General features: G+C 37.4%; 1 protein-coding gene and 1 long non-coding RNA gene across 2 annotated transcripts in view; both read right to left on the reverse strand.

Annotated features, from left to right (window-relative positions):
• Positions 1-24,059, reverse strand: part of RNF150 (ring finger protein 150) — a 289,515-nt gene that overhangs the window by 128,934 nt on the left and 136,522 nt on the right. The gene's annotated exons all lie outside the window — the stretch shown is intronic.
• LOC130683848 (uncharacterized) lies at positions 528-5,827 on the reverse strand. The gene is made up of 2 exons (XR_008997874.1): positions 5,416-5,827; positions 528-4,619 (listed from the first exon to the last, which is right to left on the reverse strand). It is a non-coding gene; the product is annotated as an uncharacterized LOC130683848 (long non-coding RNA).

Below are 24,059 nucleotides of genomic sequence, written 5' to 3' on the forward strand. Positions count from 1 at the left end.
CTGGTTAATCTGCGCTCCTCCAATGCTTTGTTGAAAACATAAAATATGTCAAATGCTGGGTGTTAGTGAAGAGCATTTTAATTATGCATCAGATCCCTTAAGTGGAGATTTTTCATTACAGTCAGGCAGACACTCAGTAACAACTTTTATGAAGTAAAAAAAAATCTTTAAAGGAGATGCCAGTGATAGCTAATTTTATTTTCCTTGGGATGGTTCTAGTACATTAATTAAATCACTGATATTGGTCCCTTAGCTACACTTGAAATGATCAATCAATGACTCACACTTTTTAAAAAAAATTCATATTTTTCTCTTACATATAGAATTTTCCATTCTACAAGTATAAGGGAGTGTGATAAATATAAAATATGTTACTCTTCTAGCTTTACCTGTAGCATTTTCTTAGATCATATTCTGCAAGTCAGATTAAACAATAACCCACTTCTAGTTTTTGTGAGACTTTTAAATAGTTAAAAATGATATCATAAAGTTCAGGTTGAAATAAAACAAGTCATGGAGCACTAAACTGATTTTTATAATAATTCAGTTTTTATTAGAGCAAATAATTATGCTTAGAGGAACTTCTGCTTACATATAAAATGTTTTAATTCAAATATAGTTGACATACAATATTATATTAATTTCAGGTATGTAACAGTGATTTGACAATAATATATATTATGAAATGCTTACCACAATAAGTATAGTTATCATTGATTGCCATACAAAGTTATCACAATATTATTGACTATATTTTCCATGCTGTATTTTTCAATCCTTTTAAATATTTTTTTTATATAATTGGAAGTTTGTACCTCTTTCTCTCCTTCAGCTATTTCATTCATCCCTGCCACCCCCACTATGGCAACCACCAATTTGTTCTCTGTACTTATGAGTCTATTTTTGTTTGTTTCGTCTTTTACTCCACATAAGTGAAGTCATATGGTATTTTTCTTTGTCTGAATTATTTCACTTAGTATAATAGCCTCTAAGGTCCATACTTTTGCAAATGACAAGATTTCACTCTTTTTATTGCTGAGTAATATTCCATTTTGTATATGCATCACATCTTCTTTATCCATTCATCCACTGAAGGACACTTAGGTCATTTTCATATATTGGCTACTGTAAATAATGCTTCAATAAACATAGGGGTGCAAATGTCTTTTAGGATTAGTGTTTTTGTTTCCTTCAGGTAAATAACCAGAAGTGGAATTACTGGGATATATGATATTTCCATATTTAACTTTTTGAAGAACCTCCATACTGTTTTCCATAGTGGCTGCACCATTTAACATTCCATCAACAGTGCATAAAGGTTCCCTTTTTTCTATATCCTCACCAACAGTTATTTCTTACCATGTTGAGCTGGCCATCATGACTAATATGAAATAACTCATTGTGGGTTTGATTTGCATTTCCCTTATGATTTGTGAGGTAAAGCATCTTTTCATAGTCTGTTGGCAATCTGTATGTCTTCTTTGGAAAAATGTCTATTCAGTTCCTCTGCCCATTTTTCAATTGGATTATTAGTTTTTTTGAGTAGTATTAGCTGTTTATATATTTTGGACATTAACCCCTTATTGGTTATATAACCTGAAAATATATTCTCCTACATAGATTGCCTTTTTATTTTGTTGATGGTTCCTTCCTGTGCAGAAGCCTTTTAATTTTATATAATCCCATTTATTTACTTTTGTATATTTTCTCTAGCTTGGGAAGATGTATCCAAAAAAAAGTTGCCAAGGCTGATGTCTAAGAGTTTATTGCCTATGTTTTCTTTTAGGAATTTTAAGGTTTCAGATCTTACATTTAGGTCTTTACTGCATTTTGGGCTTATTTTTGTGTATGGTGTAAGACAGTGGTCCAGTTTCATTCTTTTGCATAAAGCTGTCCAGTTTTCTTAGCACCATTTATCGAAGAGATTGTCTTTTCCTTATTATATATTTTTGCCTCCTTTGCTGTAATTAACCATAGCATGGGTTTATTTCTGGGTTCTGGTCAATTCTATTGATCTATGTATCTGTTTTTATGACAATACCAAAATGTTTTTATTATTATAGCTTTGTAGTGGTAGTTTGAATTCTGGGAACATGATACCTTCAGCTTTGTTCTTTCTTTCCCAAAATTGCTTTCGCTATTCGGGGTCTTTTGTGGTTCCATACAAATCTTAGGATTAATTCTAATTTTCTAGAATTCCATCTGTCTATTTCTTAGAAAAATGCCACTGGAATTTGATAGGGATTATATTGAATCTGTGGATTCCTGGTGGTATGGCCAACTTAAACATTAATTCTTCCAGGGAAACCCTCCTACACTGCTGGTGGGAATGTAAACTAGTTCAACCATTGTGGAAAGCAGTATGGAGGTTCCTCAAAAAACTAAAACTAGAAATACCATTTGACCACGGAATTCCACTCCTAGTAATTTCCCCTAAGAATACAGTAGCCCAGTTTGAAAAAGACATATGCACCTCCCCTATGTTTATCGCAGCACTATTTACAATAGCCAAGAAATGGAAGCAACCTAAGTGTCCATCAGTAGATGAATGGATAAAGAAGATGTGATACATATACACAATGGAATATTATTCAGCCATAAGAAGAAAACAAATCCTACCATTTGCAACAACATGGATGGAGCTAGAGGGTATTATGCTCAGTGAAATAAGCCAGGCGGACAAAGACAAGTATCAAATGATTTCACTCATCTGTGGAGTATAAGAACAAAGAAAAAACTGAAGGAACAAAACAGCAGCAGACTTACAGAACCCAAGAATGGACTAACTACCAAAGGGAAAGGGACTGGGGAGGATGGGTGGGAAGGGAGGGATAAGGAGGAAAAATGGGGTGTTAAAAATTAGCACCCATAATGTAGCAGGGTGGACACGGAAAGGCAGTATCTACAGAGAAGAGAAGCAATGATTCTATAGCATCTTACTATGCTGATGGACAGTGACTGTAATGGGTTATGTGGTGGGGACTTGATAATAGGGGGAGTCTAGTAACCATAATGTTGTTCAAGTAATTGTACATTAATGATATCAAACAAACAAACAAATAAATAAATGGATTTTTTAAAAGGAAAAAAAAACATTAATTCTTCCAACCTATGAGTATGGTATATTTTTCCATTTATTTCTGTCATCTTCAATTTCTTCCAGCAATGTCAAAATTTTCAGAGTACAGGTCTTTGTTCTTCTTGGTTAAAGTTATTCCTAAGTATTTAATTCTTTTTGATGCAACTATAAATGGGATTTTCTTAATTTGACTGCTAATTTGTTATTTAAAATGTTTGATACTCTAATTTTAGTTTGAGAAAAAACCAATATACATATAATAAATCTCATTAAGGTGCAGACTAACCAAATCATAGGATAGGAGGCTTCAAGAGACCAAAATTCCTCAGCATTTCTCTCTTCCTAATAATGAAATGCATGAAATTAAATAGAATCATTTACCATAACTTTTAGCTAGATCACCTTGGAAGATTCATTAAATATTTAAGCTTCAGGTTCAATATCTCCAAAACCCTAATAATAAATGTACCTAGTCCAAAGGATTGAGCAAAAATCAAAGGAGATAACGCATAAAGAACCCAGAGCATAGTATGTGCTCAATAAATATCAACAGTTGTTAATCATTCCCATCAACAGTGGACAAAGGTTTCCTTTTTTCTATATGCTCACCAACAGTTATTTCTTACCATGTTGAGCTGGCCATCATTATTTGAAACATTCCAGACAGGGAAAATAATTATTTGAAACATTCCAGACAGTGTAAAACTTGCATTTAAACCAAAAGAGGTAGGGATGGGAAGGAGCACACCAAACTTGGCCTCCAACTTTGGCCCAGAAACAAAAGATGGACTTCAAGACAGCCTAGAATACTAGAATACTCTCTAGGCCCATGCTGAGCAAACTGCCATTTCTGCAACAGGAAAGGGTTAACTTCCTGGGTATTTATGGCATACTATTCTGTACCTTTGCATAGAATAGGGAAATATATGTGAAGCCTCACTTCTAACAATTTTTGCTTGTTTGGCAGAAATGACCTGAAATTCCCAATTCACTGAATAATTACTAAATGCATCATTACTTTACTTGATTCATCTTTATGTTTCTTCTTCATATTCTCAAAAGTTATCTTCAGTAGTCTTTGAAAATTATAAGAACTCCCTTTATTGAAAGTCCAGATTGGAAAATCCCTATCTTAAGAGCAATTAAAATTTACTATTTTGGTTTCTAGAATCTGGGAATCCCCATATAGTCTTCCCTATATTAAGGTAACATGGACTATGAATTCAACCAATAATATATTAAGGTCAGTTAAAAGACCAACTATTAGTACACTGAGAAAACATAGCAAATGTGGACAGAACCTAATGATAATACCTTGGTGATAGTGAACAGGCTAATCAAGGGTCAGAGAAGTGGAAAACTTTGCACATCCTTTGTCCAGACCTACAAATTCTAGTAACCAGTTGTGATGAACATTGGTATGAAATATTTTTAGATTAACAGGTAAGTGAGAAAAGTCCATAAGGCTCCTTGGTCTTCATGCCTCCATCAGTAAATCTCAGATAGGCGGTGCTGGGTCCATTTTATCAGGATCTCAGGTCTAGGAAAGGGAGAGCACTTGGGCAAATGACCAGGTATTTTGAAAAAAACTCACAGATCTGAAATATATCTCACTATCCTTTGTTCAATACATTCCACACTGTAATTCAGAGAGTAGCTACAGCAGATGATGCCCACGCCCACCCATATCCCCTAGCCCATAGCATTTCAGTGCACACTGTCCTCACCTTCAACTGCTACCACCTGGGTTTCTTTGCCTATATGGCTTTCCTGGACCATCATATACTACTGTGTGTGTGAGCCAAGAGAAAAGGAGGTATTACCTTATTCAGGTAGCAGTCCTGAACAAGGCCCTAGGAAGTTGGTGCATAAATACCTCAGCCCCATCCTCCCTGTGCTGGTAGAACTTTGGCACATCTCCACACCATTTCTCAGAGCTCCCCAGTGGGATTAAGCTTCAGTGACTCAGTGTGATTACTTGCTTAATAACACACCTTTGTCGGACCCTTTCCTTCTGTTGCATTCCTCCATTCCCATACTTGTGTTTCTGGAATGACCTCTCAAATAACTGATTTGTATTTGAATCCTTGTCTTCTGTCTGCTTCTGGGGAAACCCAAGCTAAGACCGTGCTAAACATTATTTCTCATTTCTTTCCCAAAAGTTTTCTAATGTCTTATATTATTCATGTCTTAGTGACATACACATTTCATTAAGTGTTAATATTTAATAGTTTTACAAATAGACAGAAAACATCAAAAGTGAAAACATGAACTCCTCCACACCTATTTTTTAACTAAAAAACAACAACCATTTAGCAGAAATAGCTCTTTTGTACCTTCTCATGCCAACTTGCCCCTGAAGATGTAGTCACACACAACAACTGAAAACTATCATTCAAACCATCTATCTGAAGGGAGAGTCAAGCATACTTCTTTCCATCTCTGCCCTTTGGGGAGAAAAATATTTATTGAATATTGAGCATTCACTAAATTACTGAACATATTAGTCATTCTACAAGTCTTGCTGTCTAATATGGTAGCCACTGGCCAAATGTTGCTACTGAGTACTTGAAATGCAGCTAGTGTGACTGAAGGATTGAATTTTTACTATTAGTTAATTTTAATTTTAGCTTAAAACCATTACTCAGTTCAATTACTGGAAAACTTTTAAGGATGTTTCAAACAACTTGGGTATGAGAATTTACTTCTTTCAGTGTGTAAGTTTTATAAGATTAAATATGGATCAAGTATGTCTGATGAAAATTTAGCATCCAAATTGAGATGTGCTTAAGTGTAAAGTACATAGTGTAATTTGAAGAACTAGTATAAAAATGTCATTAAGTTATTAATATTTGATATTAATGAGATAACTTTATGTTGTTTAGAAATTGATAGTATTTTAGATATATTGGGCTACAAAACATACACTAAATTTAATTTATCCTTTTTTCCCTTTCCTTTTTTTTAAAAAAAATGTGGCTATGAGAAAATTATATTACATGTGTGACACACACGATATTTTGATTGGACAGTCCGGTTCAGTCAGCATATCCACAATATTAATTTGCTAGCCTCATAGGTAAAAATCACTGCTGTTTAAAAAGATTAAGCAATGAAATAACATCCCTGTCATTAAGAAGAACTTGATGTTTTAAAAGGAATGTCACAGGGTCAATAATAATATTGGAGCCAAAATTAAAAGCATGTAAAACTGTTTCATGGAAAGCTGTTCTCTTATAAGTAGATTACTGATATTAAAGTAAATTATTGAGAGTGATTTAAGAAGCAATGTTGTCCTCTTTAAAAGCCTACAAAGTTTGTCTGCCTGAACAATAAAGTAAGCTCTCTGCCAATGTCAGCTTTCTAGACTTGAATGGAATAATAGAATCAGGCAATTAGGTCCTAGAAGGGGTCTTATCATCTATTCCATCTTCTTTATTTTACAGCTATGAAAAATATGGTCTAGCTTGGTTATGTGACTTGTTTAAGGTTGGAAATGATTTTGTTCTTCCTCAAAGAGAAGAAAAAAAAATTATTGAATATAATTTATGTTCCTATTAGTAAAAATCTTTCCATCATTGCAAAGCTTCTATGTTTAAAGCAGTGGTTCTTATATGTACAAACTCTTGATACTTCCCCTCAAACTTCTGCTCATATTTCTAAATAATATGTTTGTACTACTATTTCTTGGATGATCAACTCTGGACATTTTCTATTTGACATCCTGCCATGATAGATGAGGGCTTAACCCAAGTTCATCCTACCTATGTCCCCACCTGATCCCTCACTGGATGAATTAATAGTATTCAATATAAATACTATTCACTGTAGAGCCAGGTAGTATATTATAACTACGCACATTTATTTTCCCTGAAATGAGTAACTGCATCATTCTTTCATTTGCCTGGTTTTCCATATTTCCATTGATATTTTTTCCTCCAAATACTACTATCTCTGAGCTATGCATACCAATCACATTTTCTATAGTCTTTTTGACTGGGACACCTCCCTCTGGAACCCACTGTTCTGCTCCAGCATGACTGGCTGCCTTGAAGCCTGATATATAGCTGTCATCTGGGGGCATGTCTTACGTGGCAATCTACTGATGGGAAACTACATCCAATGTGAAATTCAGCACTCTCATTTCTATTTCACAGGCATATATTAAACAGCAAAGCAGTATCACCAATGCCACAAACAAACACTCCATAGGCTTAAAATGTTGATTGGTAGTTTTTATGAATATTTACAATAGAAAAAAAGGTCCTTATCTGAAGCCTTTTGGTTGCCCCTCCAGCAAATGCTATCATAAACTGTAGAGGGCTAGTCTCCTTGCTGCTCAAACCTGGTTGCTTCCTAAGTGTCCCAAGAGTCTAGAGAACACAGGAGCTGGTGTCAGTGATATTTCCAGGGTTCCTTTTTATTTAACCCCTAACTATCTGACTCATCACTGTTGGGAAAGAGGATCAAGAGGCTTTTAGGCCAAGGTAATATGGATCCAGTTGCAGTGTAAAAACAAGGCTTTATTACTGTAGTGGTGGTGAAGCATTCTGGCTCCTGCTTACCTGATCTGCCCATTCAAAGAAAGCTCCAGTTTTAAGCTGACCATTAAAAAGCTTCCAGATGTGGACAGAGTTGTAAAAAGCTGTTTAAGAACCTTAGAGCTCTACCTTTGGGAGCTACCTGGAGACTACCAGCCAAGTCCAGTCTCCATATTTTGCAAAAGAGAAAATTGAGACCTAGAGACTTAAGCAACAAAAACGGGGTTGGTGACAGCTTGTAAGTAGGTTTTTAACAACATTTAGAAAGATGGAAGTAACTGATTGCTAACAGATAAATTATCATCTTACAGATGGATTTGTTGCTTTGCATAAGTTAAGCTTCCTGGAAGAAGCCAAATCATTTAAATATTCATATCAATAATTCCAATTCATGGGCATTACCAAAGCACAAAATCATAATCTTTCTTTTTTTGGTGTTGTTTTAACCACATGAAACACAAGTCTTGAGGACTTATTATTTACCACCTAGCTTTAGAAATGATAGTCTGAAGCACATTTATAGGTACATACTGATAGTTAGGCTGTTTTCAGAAAGACTGAGCTAGTCACTATTGCTGAACAGAAGAGCATTTTCACTTCTTGTTCAGAGAAAGCCTTGCTAGAGTCCTCAGACACTGGGCAGAAATCATTGATTAATTTGTACAGACAGTGGCCAGTAACAAAAAAATAAAAATAAAAATAAAGTCAAGAACTAATGAAAATATGAAAAAGAATTTGTTCTTCCTTTTTTTTTGGAACTGGTTTTTAGCATCTATTCAAATTTTCAAATTATAGCTAGGTCACTCTAAACAACCCTGCTAATGCACAGTAATTTTATAATTTATATTCATTGGCTTAACATGTCTATAGACTGCATTCTAAATACGAAAGAGCTAAAAGCCTTTTCTGACACACATCGCAGACTTTCCATATATGCTGCTTCACAGCCAAGGCAGAGTGTTCATTATATGGTGCTAAGTGTTTCCCTTTCCTTATTCTAGAAATTACTACTTGTTTTCTCTTGTAAACAACTTTGAAGTGAAACAAAATGATAGCTCTCTTTACCACATTAACAACTTTCACTTGGAAAATCATTTGCAAATATTACTTTCCAGAGCCTCATGACCATTTCAACAGATTATGACCATAAAATATTTCCTTACTAGAAACATACCACTTTGAATATTGATATTTCAGCCTTAAATAAGATTCTAATTAAGGCAAAAGATAGTTACATTTTTGGGATGCTGAGTAACTAATAAAGCACTTTTCCAAATCTGAAGTAAATAAATATAACAAATTTTAGAACAATGATTTATATGGGAATAATATTAACAAAAGGATAAATTCAGAGAACAAAGAAGAACATGACTAATTTTCCCAGCCATAATGATAGAATAATTACACCAAATGTAGAAAGACTGGAATTATGTTAATACCCTTACCTTCAGATAGTCCAAATCTTAATGGGGTCACATTCAAGAACTAAAATTCTTAAAACAATGAAAAATGTCTTGTGAAAATAAATATAATACAGTAAGCCTGGCTTGTTCCTAATGAGGAAGGGATTTTATTGATAATATGGAAAATTCTTAAAGTTCTTGGATTTCTTGTTATAAAAGACTGAGCAGTAATGATTCCAACTTGAGTTTTCTTTATTAAGAAATTTTAGTATATTGGGGATATCCTTATGTTTCTCATTCTCAGCCTTCAGAATTTCCCTGAGAACACAGGAATTTTCAGACAAACCTGCTAGGGATAATGAGATAAGGTATTCAGGGATTGGGAAGAATAAAAGAAGATAAGACAGAGGACTGAGCAGAAGAGTGGCATCTCTGGGGCAGCCTGGGAGGTGTAAAGTGGGCTGCATGGTCAGCCGGGCCTGGGCCTTGAGCTGCGGCTGGGTGCCGGAGGGGAGCTCGGACTGTAGCAAAGCAGCCAAGGGTAGAGCCACAGGGTGCTCCTTCCCTAACACTGTGAGTGAAGCTTTCCTGGGCCTGGCAAGGCTCTCTGACCCTGGTCCTCCCTGGTAGGGATGAGGAGGCCCTCAGAAATACCTATTTCAAAGTATGAGCTGAGCACATCAATAGCAATGCTCGTCCCCCTTCCCCATTCCAGGGACAACTGTGGACATTGGCATCAGTCCTATATGGAGAGGGTGATGCTTCCTGTTGGGGGAAAGAGCTAGGATTGAGTGGAGTCTCCTCTTGCACAGGAGTCGAGGCATGCCCCATGGAGCAGAGCAGCCAGTGACCAGGAACAGTAGCCAGTCTTCCTCCCCAGGGTCCGGGAGAGGTGGAGGGGATGGGGACCTGATGTTTTTGGGATGACACATCTTCTCAAAGGGTGCTGAAGTCAGTCTTGGTGGGTATATTAGTATTTTACTGCTGCTATGACAAACGATGACAAACTCAGGACTTAAAACATTAATTTATTATCTTAAAGAGGTCAGAAGTACAAAATGGGTGTCACTGGGTGACCATCAAGGTGTCAGCAGGGCTGTGCTCCTTGGGGCTCTAAGGGAGGATGTGTTTCCCTGGCTTTTTCTACTTCTAGACATGGCTCACATTCCTTGGACTGTGGCTGCAAACCTCTGCTTCTCTCACCACATCTCCTCTCTCTGACCCTCATGCCTCCCTTTCATAAGGATCCTTATAATCATATTGAATAATTCAGGATAATTTCCCTCAAGATCCTTAACTTAATCACACTGCATAGTCTCCTCTGCCATATAAGACAACAAATTCCCAACAAATTCCCAGGGTTTGGAGGTTAAGACACAGACATCTTTGGGGGAGGCGCATTGTTCTGCTCACTGAGGTGAGGGTGGCAGTGGGCCATATTTCTAGAGTAGGCCCCGCAGGAGCATTCAACTGGAGCGAGATCTTCCCTAATCATAGCGAAATCCCCTGATTCTACCAGGTGTTTATATGGCCTGGAGAAGCAAGACTGCTTATGATTTCCCCAAGTGCTTCATCCTGCTTGAATAGACTGACTTGAGCCAGGGGCTGATTTCAGTAAACATTAAAGCTATAATTTCTCAAAGTTGAGAAGGATAGTTATTCCCTGTCTCTTCTCTCCTCCCTCCCCACTTTGGCTCCTGCTCCCCCAATCCCCCACCCTGAACCCAAGTCCCAGCACACTGGCAGGCATTCAGCTATGAACAAGATCTTGGGGAGACAATTCTAAGTAAGGCAGTAACACACATTCATTGTAAAACCCTGGCCAGGAAAGATGACAGGCCCAGTCAGTTTTGGTATGAAAAAAGTTGCATGTGTGGGTGTTGTTGGCATAACAGTGACAATTTGCCTCCTAGGGCCTAAAAATAGCTGCCACCAGCATCTAAGAATGCTAAGAGCCTTCAGACAGTAGCCCACTCCCTCTCAGCTCCCAGCAGGTCTTCTCAGGCCACCCAGAGGCACACAGGCTTCCTTCCTCTCTGCAAGAGAGCTGCTGGGGGGAAAGGACAGAAACAAGAGCCAGCAGATTAACCATGTTTGGAGTGGATATCCAAGGTCATGTCTGCTCCTAAGCAGCCCAGCAAAATCCTGAAAGGTTTTAAAGAGGGTGAAGTGTTGAAAGCTGCAGCCGGATTAGTACCTCCCCATATGAGGAGCTATCGGCTTGTCTGAAGATGGAAGCCCAAAAGGTCAGACAGGAGGGGCTCTCCCAGGACGCAGCTGCAGCAAGAAAAAAGCTCACTGGGGTCTTCTTTACAGTGAATGCCAGTGTCGGTGGTGGAGCTGCTGCTCTTACAGGCACTCACATGCTGCCTGTAACCGCCTAACAAACCCAGTCAGGGGCTCATGCTGACACAGTGAGTGACCGAATTGCGGTGACTGGTCACACAACAAAAAACCACATTTAAAAGGCATCAAGACCAAAAGCAAGGGCTGAGAGTGAGGAAATTCAGACTATGAAAAAGTGAAAAAAGGTTTTACGCACGCCCTGAAGACCGGGAGCACTGAAGGGCTAGTGGATCCATCTGCTGGGCTCCCTAGAGCAGGCAGCAACCACATTTTTCACTCAAGGCTGTCACCCACCTGGATTTCACCAGGGCCATATGGATGGAAGCTTATGTTCAGTCAGTCTGTAACTCTTTAATAAGTGCTCACACTAGTAAATGTTAAGAGACAGCATAAGATAATGGAAAGTAAACTTGATTTGGAATAGTTAGAACAGGTTTAAAGTTCTGTCTTTACCATTACATGGCTGGGTGACTGGGGCATTTAATCCTACTGTGTTTCAGTTTCTTCACCCTATGATGAAAAAATACAAAAATCATAATAGTATATATTAGCTATAAATATAATTATATAGTATTAATAATAATTCTCATAAGCTTGAGAATTTATTATTACTATTATTGCTCTAGCTACTTCAAAAGGTTGATGGAACAATAAAACATGAATGTAAAAGTTCCTATCCTATTATATGTTACAAAAATTATGTACTGGTATTACAGAAGCAAGGCAAATTTTGGTTTCCAATTAGAGAATTTAGTTAAGGAAATGACATGCATTTAAGGAATAAAGAGAAAAATTGTATTTAGCAAAGTCCTATAGTCAATTAGATTTTCTGACTCCATGTACTAAAGTTCATTATGTGGTATAGACCAAAAATAAGTCAGATATGCAGTCAGGAAAAACTTCATGGAAGAGAAAAGTTTGAGTTGGGGATAATAAGGCAGAAAGGAACTGGGAGAACATTCCAGAACATGAGAGATTTGTGAGCCAATACACAGAGAGAGTGTGAAATAAATCTGTATAGTTACCCTGCTTCCAGGAAACTATCACATTTCAGACCCACTTAAAATCCTCTCCTACAAACCATGATGGGGAACAATATGTTAATCACCAAAATATAAAACACACACAGGTTTTGACACAGCACTTCCACTTTTAGGAACATATCCTACAGAGGTATCTGTATGTACAGATGGGAATAATATTTCTAAAGATAATGACTGCAGCTCAGATAGAAATATAATTCAAAATCTAGAATAAAATCTATAGGGTCATCAACAGGAGATTGGTTAGAAGATTGCAGTATATCCACAATAAAATATTTCACAGATTATATAAAATGTAAAGTATGTAATAGGTCCATATGCACTGATTTTGAAAAAGAGTCAAGACATTGCTAAGTGAAAAAGGTAGAGTCTAGAATTGTGTATACAATTTGCAACCATTTATAGAAAAAGAAAGACTACAGACAAATTGCTTGTCAATGTACAGACTATATGGGTAAAAGTAACAAAGTCACCAGGAACAGATTAGGATAGAGGAGTTAGAGGGAGACACACTTTTCACTATATACTCTTGAATTCCACAATCATATTCATGTGTTACCTATTCAAAATTACTTTATAAGTAGCTCCAGTGGCCCAGTGCTTTCGGAGATTACAAATAACTCCATATTCTAACTCCAATTTAGGAAGCCCTGATAAACACTGTTCCCTGAAGATCCTCTAGTTGAAGTTGCTTCCAGGTGGGTAACAATGCAAAATAAAGTTTTCCAACATAGGATCCACTCCAGTTCCTTGTGAACTTAACTAATGGTTGGGTACTGTTAGAAACTGAATTGTATCCTTTCCACCAAATTCTGATACTGAAGCCCTCAACCCTCATATGACTATACAGAAGATAGAGTCTTTAAGGTAACTCTGTTGAGATAATCAAGGTTAAATGAAGTTGTAAGGGTTGGACCCTAACCCCGTATGATTGGTGTCCTTGTAAGAAGAAGGACACCCGCACTCTCTCTCCACCCTGTGAAGATACTGTGCGTGGGCAGCCATCTACAAGCCAGCAAGAGATGTCTTACAGAAACTAATCCTACTAGCACCTTGATCTTGGATTCCCAGACTCGAGAACAGTGAGAAAATACATTTCTGTTGTTTAAGCCACCCTGTCTGTTGTATTTTCTTATGGCAGCGCAAGCTGCATTGTACCTCACAAACTCTTGAGGAGGGCAGTACTCACACCTTTGAGCTGTGCCTGCCGTCCCCTAGCCAGAGGGACATTGACTCCAGGAGCTGCAGTGCCTGGCCCGCAGAGGGGCACGGCTTACACACAGTACCGCTGCACTCTGTGAACCTGAACGAATGTGAGCCAGTGAGTGGCCCAGAGTTGTGGGACCTGGGCTGCCCCCCAGCTGACTTTGAACTATCAGCCTCTGCAGGATTTGTCTCAAGAATCTCTTACGTTTCTTCCAGCTCCTGGGTTCCAAGAACTATGACACACAGACACCAAAATATGCCACTGCCAAAAGTCAAGTTCACTTCCAAAAATAGTGCAGTCTCATATTTGTGAAAGATTAATGACAGCCTGTAAACCTTGCAGTTTCCAATCACTGAGAGCAGATCTATTTTAGATCTCGAAACCTCACAAAGCTGGCTGCTGCTCCTGCAGACATAGAATGCAAACTCTTGAGTTTTGCTGGCATTCTCAAGGTAAGGAAGGCAGAGCATGTTCTACACTGAGAATTCCCTCCCCCGAGACCCATCTTTCAGAGATCCTGACACTCCAAAAAAAGGCAGTGAAGAGGTATTACATCTCGTGAACAGATAAAACTCTGGCAATTCCTGTTGTTACCAAAGTAAGAGAGGTAGTGTTAAGCCAACAATTAAAATACACATTGCTCAGATATCGTTCATACCGACGAGGGAAGTGACTGCTGATGGGCCAATCCAGTGTTAGAAAGCGAAAGACCCAGGAATACTCTTGTGGTTGACAATCAACAGCACACTGTAGAGAACAGCGATATTGGGAAGCTGAGGTGAAGTGTTGATGCTTTTTGTTTTCAATTCTTATTGCAGCAACACCTAGAACATATAACCTTATGGTTTGGGCATGGAATAATTTCTTTAATGACAATGAGGTTTGGGAATAGCAATATTGTTTGTTACAAACACTCAGGGCCATGTGGTTTCAAGAGAAAATATAACCCAAGATTTTGGGTAACAATTTCATATTATTGAATTCAGCCAGAACTTTGGACAGAACATATTTTCCCCTGCATTCATTCCTAGCAAAGATGAAGAAAGAGCTTTATCAGATAAGGAATTTAAATGGACTTGAAAGCTGGATTTGGAAGGCAAGCGTCCCTCTTTCAGGAACTGAGAGCAATTCTGCCTCCAAGTCTTTCCTAGTAGATAGTTCTGCATGTACAGCAACATTTTATTCACTTAAGTAGTTCAAAAACAAGAACAATGAGATATTTACATACAAATTACATAATATATTTTAGATTCTTTGTGTCTGTATATATAAAGAAGATTCCTGGTTATAGTTTTTAATTCTGGATGCAAGAGTGATTTATTCCCTTGAACTGTTATTACAAATTATAAGTATACAATACATACTGGCTTATCAACAAATATGTTCAATTCTGTGCAACATCAAATTGCCATGCAGGTAGTAGACTGATAAGTCTTTCAGAAATGTTAAAAGTGCAATGAAATTTTCATGCACAAAGGAAAGGACGTTGAAAAGTATACCAGCTTCACGGCAGCTGCAATTGCCTACATTCATTTAAAATTTTTGACTTTGTTCTTGCCACACACTTGGATCAAGACATAGGTAATGGGATTTGTTAAAAATTTGCCTCCCCGAGCCCCAAATGGGTTCTTGGCTAAAATGTTATCTTCAACATGGATTTTGTTTGGGAGGTTTCATAAATGTTAACCCCCTTGAGACTGGTATCCTTATTCAAAAGTTATTTCAACTTGCTAAAGTTACAAATGATACCAAGTATAAATATATATAATAATATGGAACTTTTCTGCTGTTTCACAAGTCTTATGTCATAATATCTACCAGAGTAACTCATTCAGTACTCATTTATCTGTGATCTTTTGAAAATTGCTAAAATTATTTTAGACAAATGTTTGAGATGTACAGACTTAACCCACTAAGATACAGGCCAGATATTTCCTATATCTATATTTGATCAGGTTTATGGAAAACTTTTAAGAAATTGTATTGCCACTCTGGCTATGTTTGTAAAAACGAAACCTACCTTTAAAAATCTAATTGGAAATCCCTCAAAAGTAATTGAAATCTGTATTATTATATCAAACCCTATTATCTAATTGGAAATCCCTCAAAAGGAATCGAATTCAGTGCTCCTATATTATCTTTCTCTGTCTCTTTCTCTAGGTATCGTTTTATTTACACTTCTCCTTGGCCATCTTCTATCTTCTCATATTTCTCTAATGCTAGCCCATTCTTGTAATAGTCCCTCTTCATTTGTCTTCTTTCTGTCTTTTCAGCTTCAGCCATTAGTTAATAATGTGCTATTAATAATTATCTGTGTATTCTATTCTAATTTGTAAAAGAAGATGAAAGAAATAGTTTATTAAGTTCCTGTGAGGATTAAAAATAAAACCAAGTGTAATGGCTTTAAAAAATTTTATTTTTACAATCTTTCATCAGTTCTTTTTCTACTCTTTACAGAATATATTTCCCTTTCTCTGGCATAAAACAATGCCCAACATTGAACAAGTATTTGCATTAAATGTAAGCAAAAAAGTAAATACATTTAATAGAGGAAATAAAGAGTTTAGGAATTAAGAGTATTTTTTTCTTATTGGAAAAGAGTTTCTTGAAAAATCAGAATGATTTTAGGGCATGGTTCAATATTCTAAAGATAATATCAATAATTGAAATATATTTGGATTTTGTTTAATCATTTATACATGCTTATTTTCAAAAAGAATGTTAAGTAATTTACAATAAAACATACTTCAATTTTTCTTTACATTCACTCTTTTATTTTCAAACTAATGAATAACATTTGTGAAATAATGGGCTTGCTAAATGTGTGTATATATCTGTATATGTGTATATCTCTGTATCTGTTAATATTTGATCCACATATCACTTAAAATCATCTCATAGTATAAGTTCCCATCTCAGTTCTGGTTAGAGAAAGCAATAAATTTCATCACAGTTATTATACAGTCAAAGCATCATTAATTGAAGAGTTACAATTCTGAGTATTAGAAATGCTTTTTACCAGGGTGCTCCTTGAACTTTTTGTATTGTCAAGTTGAATGGCCAACACAGTCTTTACTGTGTTTGATTAGGCTCACACCAGGACAGGCTATCTGATTCCTATCATAGTTCTATCAACAGCCTCTCATTCTAAGAACAGATCTATGACGTCAGCCCTAAATCTACCTCCCTCCCCTATCTTCTTCCTCTCCTGCCTTAAAGCATGCCACACTGAATGATTAAGAGCGTGGGTCAAAATGATGTGGTTACATAAACACCCACTATTTCTGTCATATGGAACTGCTTCCATGTCAGTTACTCAATATGTTTCTCTGCTCAGAGAATGCATCTCCTCTCTGGGCTTGCACTGAAAATAATACCTTTTGGCCTAACCGCATTGACAAATTGCTAAACCTCCTTAATGGGGCTGCTGCATGCATGCACCAAGCACCATACCTCCAATTCAAGCAGGGCAGGCACTTTGTAACCACTGTATACCCAGTGCTGGCAGCACTGCCTGACAGACAGCAGGTGCATAAAAGATATCTGTTGAAAGAATGAACTAGGACAGGTTTACCCCCACCACTCTAAAGGGATGGCCATTGATTTAGGAGACTCAAATTTTCTTGTGGCCCCGATGGAGACATATTTCTTGAGCAAACAAAAAATTACATATTACATATTGGGTCAAGTATGAGAGGAAAAATAAACAACTACAAAAGGACTGAATTTTGAGAAGGAGAGAATGGGCCATAGAAATTATTTTAGGGAGTAAAGACACCACACAAAATAGTGCAATTGGTGCACACTTTTAAATTAATTGACATCACAGAGAAGAACATGTACTATATGGTATAACTCTCTCGGGAGACTTTGAAGAGCAATGGCCCACCCCCACCCCATATTGACAGTGGATTGAACTACAACCTTTGCAAACTATCAGGACAGACTGCTCACTGGAGTCTGCTGAGGGACTGATTGCAGAGGGAGTGAGAGAAAGAAGGTCAATGGCTCATCCTCTCTTCTTCTCTACTGCCTTTTTCTACCATTTACCACATAGCAATCCCCAACATTCATTCAATTCCCCACTGTTCACACGCGCCCTGTCTGCACCACACCCCTGAAATCCACTTGAAGGGGTGGAAGTTCACAATACATTCACTGACCATGTGGGAAAAGGGAGGTGCTGCAAGGTTGAATTTTCTTCTATTCTGCAGAGAGGAGAGTTGCAGTGAGGGCTAAAGGTGATGGAAACAAAGGGGCAGGTCAGCCATGAGAGCCTCTGGAAAGAAGGAGAGCAGTCCTACCAGGTTCCCTCTGAAATGAAGCAGCCTCCACTGCTAAGGACTTTGGCTCTGCTCTGCCCAGCACCCTCTTTCTGCTCTGTTCCCTTTCCAGGTCTTCCCTCACCTTTCCTCTTCTCCAGGCCGAGCTTGGAGTGAGCCCTTGATTTAGGCTATGAGAATCCCAAAAGCCACTTAAATCTCAGCAGAGACTGCAGATAGGAGGGGCCCACCACAGTGAGGGGAGGAGAGATGGTTATTCAAGTGAGTGAAGGGACTGGGCTTGTATACCAGCAGCCAATGAGGATCCTGAAGTCAGTATCCCAAAGACACATTATACATGCTGCAGTGGCTTTGTACTGTTTTTAGGTCAACACACATACACTGAGCATTTGCAATGTGCTATGCTAGGCTCTGGGGCTCTATGATGGTGAACAACAACAAAATACATGTTTTCTACTTTCAAAGGGCTTAAAGTTTAATGGAATAGACAGAATATTAATTATTAAAAGACCTCCACCAACAAATGTATCATTATGATAACTGAGGTAGCTATAATTGAGATAAGTATCAAGAAGGAAAGGAATGAAATTCTCTGGGAATGTTCTGCAAAGGAGCCTGATGTAGGGCTGGGAGTCAGGAGTGGCTTTCTAGAGGATTTACACTGATGCTGAGCTCTGAAGGAGTAGATTTCTCAGTAGACAAAAGGGTATGAGCAGAAAGAAAATGAAGAGGCAGGAAATTAAAACCCCCTTGAACTTTGAAATCTGTAATTTTGTACATTATTTTATTCAGATATGGTTTGTAGATTTATATCTAAAATCTTTCTAAAAGGTGCTGGTGAGAACACTCTCAGGAGTATGGAGACAGGATTCTGATCATTGACACTTCTGTCATCAATTCTGTCTTGTAATAATGCTTTTTTGTGTTTTGTAATTACTAAATTGTCCTTTCTAGATTTTTTTAAAAAGAAGCTGTTTTTGAGACATATGGACTTCAAAACTTATTGGCTTTGTAATATAACCATAAATCCTAGTTGTTGCAAGAAACTGCTTTCTACCAGGTATCTAACTGAAGAGCTGCAAAACTCTACTCTCTACTCTTCTCCCTCCAGGCCCGAATGAATCAATAAATCAGTGACTAAAGCAGATGGCTTCCTTTTTAAAAGAATAAATGTTCAAGTGAGGGATTTTTGTTATAACAAGTAGCATGAGCATAGATCCTATGGCAAGAAAGAGCACAGAATGTTCAAGGAGTATTGGAGAGAAGTGGATAGATTAGGAGGTAAAATCCACAGGGCTTATAGGGGCAGGAAGGATGAGGGAAGGGTTGGTGACACTAATGACCCCAAGATTTCTCACCTACACACCTGGTCAGACAATAGGGCCATTCTTTGAATCAAGGGGACATGGAAGATGGCATGTTTTTGGACATGCTGAGTCTAAGGTGACTTTGAGACGTCCAAATGGAGATGCTATGGATGGATCTGTGGAGAAGTTCAGGAGGGAAGATGTAAATTTAGAAGAATGAGACATATGTATATATCTCCATTCTTTGTGCATTTTTCTTTTATTTCTGACTGACCTTTAACTGTCAGTTCTGTGGTTTCCTATAATTAAACCCTGCCCTTTGACCAACATGATCCCTGGTAAGGTGACATCTGGCAACAAGGAGCTATGGAAGGGAGTACAGCTAAAACCAGAGACAAATGTCAAGTTCCTTTATATTTAATCCTCTCAGTAATACATGATTGAACTGGACATGGTTGATTAGGCAATAGATGCTTGTTTGTTTTAGTTGACATTTGGAAATTTGAGGCTATGGCTCTATTAAAATCCTTATCTACTTCCCAGGGACAGGGTGGTGTGTTGATAAAGCAAGGGCTGTGGATTCCCAAATGTGATGCTCGTTCATACCCAGTGGTCTATTCAAATAGCATGCTATTCCTAAATATTCAGAAGTGCTTTGGAGATTAATACTTTTTTTTTTTGCAGTGGTCTTACATCCATGTTTAAGTTTCAGAGTTATACTTCAGAGCACAAAACACAGGAGAATCACATTTAGATATTTCTTCCCTTAAAGCAAAATATATATGTACACACTTGAGTTTATACTGTATTGAGAACAGTGTTGGTCTAAAATATAAAAGTTTGCAAGAAAACTAGATATGGGAGGAGGTGAATTCTTGGTGGGGAAAAAAAGAGTTCTATGTACTAGGCTAGCTCTTAAAAAGCATTCCAGAGTTTCCAACTTGTACTTTCTATGCATTTTATTACCTTTTGATTTTCAATATAAAATATTAATTTCCAAAAGTTGTACAAGAATTGAGGCTTTAATCAATGCCCACCTGTTCTTTTATACTCTATCTGCCCAACAGCCCATTGATTCATACCCACACACTTGAAATCAGAAGATTTGGCAGGCAGCTTAGAATCATTCTTATTTCAAAATAACAGAGATTTACTTCCAGAGATAAAGGTAAGACAGAGACATAACATTAAGCTTGCCATACAGGGAATGGCACAGTGGTAGTGACAGTCTTCTGTAAGGATTGAAAATATTCCGCCAAGAAAGTGAAAGGCCACCAGGCTGAGATTTGGGGAACCAACATTCATGTCTTGGATTCTGCCCTTATCAAATGGGTGACTTTGGCCTAATTAGTAAATGTCTCTGAAACCCATCTTATTCCTCTAGAATATAAGGTAAGTGGACTGCACAGTTGACCTTTAAAATTCCAGTCAGATATAAAATCATATAACCATATTTTTCTTATATTTCAGTTGATTTTTGACAACCTTAGTACTCCCAGTTATCTTAGGTACTTGAAAGATAGTCTGATTTGTTGTTCATATATTTAAATTTTCTTATTTTTGAAGATAAAACTAGATGTCCAATTAAAATTCCTTAGCTTTTTCAATAAAATTAAGGCCTAAAGGTTTTATTTGGCCAAAGACAGATTCAAAAGTTGAAAAGTTGATATGATAAAGGTGATATGGTTCCCACTCCTTGGTGTGAGTAATAGGATTAAATGAAGTAAACTTTGTTTATATACCCCTTTTTTTCATCTACGGCTTAGAAAATATAAATGTTAGATAAAACTCATGTGGGAATGTGAGAATGCCCTTCCACTAAGCTGCCAGAGGGTTGACTTCAAAGGCTTTAGTAAGTTTGTTACAAACTCAGGCCTATCTAATTCCAAACCCCATTTTTCCGGTAGACCACTCTGCTGCCAGGAGAGCCAGTTAAAGACTGGAAATTCCTTGAATTATTAAAAGGAAGACAGCATTCTATTACCTATGTGTCCCTATTTCTCAACACAATGCTTTGTTCATATAATAGGTGCTCAATGATTAATTTGGAAAGACTGGGGAGGTATAAGATTTCCATTGCCCAAATCCTAGACTTTATGTCATTTTTTTGTGGACTGGTATACTGACTCAGTTATAACTCTTACCTCACTGAGGTCTTTGAATAAGTGGGCCAAAAGAACTACATCTTCATCTTCAGATTTAGAATGTCTGACATCTTGATTCTTGGTCTTTCAGCTACACAGCCTTCAGGATAATTTGTTATCCTCCTTACAATGCCTAAGTCACTTGCTAATTTTTAATTGGGTTGTCTGTCTTTTCCTTACTAATTGGCAGTCCTGTATTCTACATTCAAGATTTTTGTGGGGTGCATGTGTGTGTGTGTGTATGTGTGTGTTACATTTATACACACACCTGGCTGATCCTAGGAAGATTATATATAATCATCTCCATTCCTATCTCCAAACAGTGGGTGTCCTTGCAAAAAGGAGTCTTCAAGCTTTTTGAGCCTAAGTATGTTTCATTTGCCCAAGAGAAGTGCATGAAGGCTCTAAGTGAAGTGAGAACCCTGAGCAGAGAAGCCAGTGAGTAAGAACGGGGAGATGCTGCTCCAGTCCTCCAACAAATTCCAGCAGCACTTAGCAGTATGGTTGATTCCAGATGTACTGAAAGATCCTCCTCCACTAGGCAGGCACTCCTATTACAAGATAAATATACCCTCTCTGTATCTATCTGCCTCAGAGTTTCAGATCCTTGAATGAGTACATAATTAAAGAAGTGAATGGCAATATTTGAAAATTCTACTAGTAACATTTCAGATATTGTTTTGATAATTTGTTATCCTCCTTCTTACCATGCCTAAGTCACTTGCTGATTTTTAATTGGGTTGGGTGTCTTTTCCTTACTAATTGGCAGTCCTTTATTTTAAATAGGTCTTTTTTACTGGGTATTGTAAATGTTTTCTACTGGGTGGTTTTCTTTTCCCTCTATTCAAAGAGTCTTATGAACACACATTCTTAATATAAAAAGTCCAGTTTATCAATCTTTTTATGGTTTGTGCCTTTTATTTCCTACTTAGGAAATTTTTTTGTTTATCACAAAATTACAAAGATACTCACCAAGGCATTCTTTTCTCTCTTTTTTGGTATCATTAATATACAGTTGCATGTGCAATATTGTGGTTACTAAATTCTCTCCATTATCAAGTCCTCACCACATATTCCACTACAGTCACTGTCCAACAGTGTAGTAAGAGGCTATAAAATCACTACTTGTTTTCTCTGTGCTATACTGCCCTCCCTGTGCCCCCCCACTACATTATGTGTGCTAATCGTAATGCCCCTTATTCCCCTTCTCCCTCCCTTCCCACCCATTCTCCCCAGTCCCTTTCCCTTTGGCAACTGTTAGTCCATTGTTGGGTTCTGTGAGTCTGCTGCTGTTTTATTCCTTCAGTTTTTGCTTTGTTCTTATACTTCACAGATGAGTGAAATCATTTGGTTGTTGCAAATGGTAGGATTTGTTTTCTTCTTATGGCTGAATAATACTCCATTGCGTATATGTACCACATCTTCTTTATTTATTCATCTACTGATGGACACATAGGTTGCTTCCATTTCTTGGCTATTTGTAAATAGTACTGTGATAAACATAGGGGTGCATATGTCTTTTTGAGACTGGGAAACTGCATTCTTAGGGTAAATTCCTAGGAGTGGAATTCCTAGGTCAAATGGTATTTCTATTTTTAGTTTTTTGAGGAACCTCCATATTGCTTTCCACAATGGTTGAACTAGTTTACGTTCGCACCAGCAGTGCAGGAGGGTTCCCCTTTCTCCACATCCTCAACAGCATTTGTTGTTCCTATTCTTTTCTATGTTGCCCATCCTAACTGGTATGAGGTGATATCTCATTGTGGTTTTAATTTGCATTTCCCTGATAACTAGTGATGTGGAGCATCTTTTCCTGTGCCTGTTGGCTTTCTGAATTTCTTCTTTGGAGAATTGTCTGTTCATATCCTCTGCCCATGTTTTAATAAGGTTATTTGCTTTTTGGGTGTTGAGGCATGAGTTCGTTATGTATATTGAATGTTAACCCCTTGTCAGATATGTCATTTACAAATAATATTCTCCCACACTGTAGAATGCCTATTTGTTTTGCTGATAGTGTCCTTTGCTGTACAGAAGCTTTTAAGCATGATGTAGTCCCATTTGTTCATTTTTTATTTTGTTTCCCTTGCCTGAGGAGACGTGTTTCATGAAAAAGTTGCTCACGTTTATATTCAAGAGATTTTTGCCTATGTTTTCTTTTAAGAGTTTTATCGTTTCATGACTTACATTCAGGTCTTTGATACATTTCAAGTTTACCTTTGTGTATGGGGTTAGACAATAATCCAGTCTCATTCTCCTGCATGTAGCTGTCCTGTTTTGCCAACACCAACTGTTGAAGAGGCTATCATTTCCCCATTGTATGTATATCCATGGCTCCTTTATCATATATTAATTGATCATATATGCTTGAGTTTATATCTGGGCTCTCTAGTCTGTTCCATTGGTCTATGGGTCTGTTCTTGTGCCAGTACCAAATTATCTTGATTACTGTGGCTTTGTAGTAATGCTTGAAGTCAGGGAGCATAATTCCCCCTGCTTTATTCTTCCTTCTCAGGATTGCTTTGGCTATTCGGGGTCTTTTGTGGTTTCATATGAATTTTAGAACTATTTGCTCTAGTTTGTTGAAGAATGCTGTTGGTATTTTGATAGGGATTGCATTGAATCTATAGATTGCTTTAGGTAGGATGCCCATTTTGACAATATTAATTCTTCCTATCCATGAGCACAGGATGTGTTTCTATTTATTGG

The sequence above is a fragment of the Manis pentadactyla genome, chromosome 5, assembly GCF_030020395.1.
Source record: "Manis pentadactyla isolate mManPen7 chromosome 5, mManPen7.hap1, whole genome shotgun sequence".
In the NCBI taxonomy this organism is placed as follows: domain Eukaryota; kingdom Metazoa; phylum Chordata; class Mammalia; order Pholidota; family Manidae; genus Manis; species Manis pentadactyla.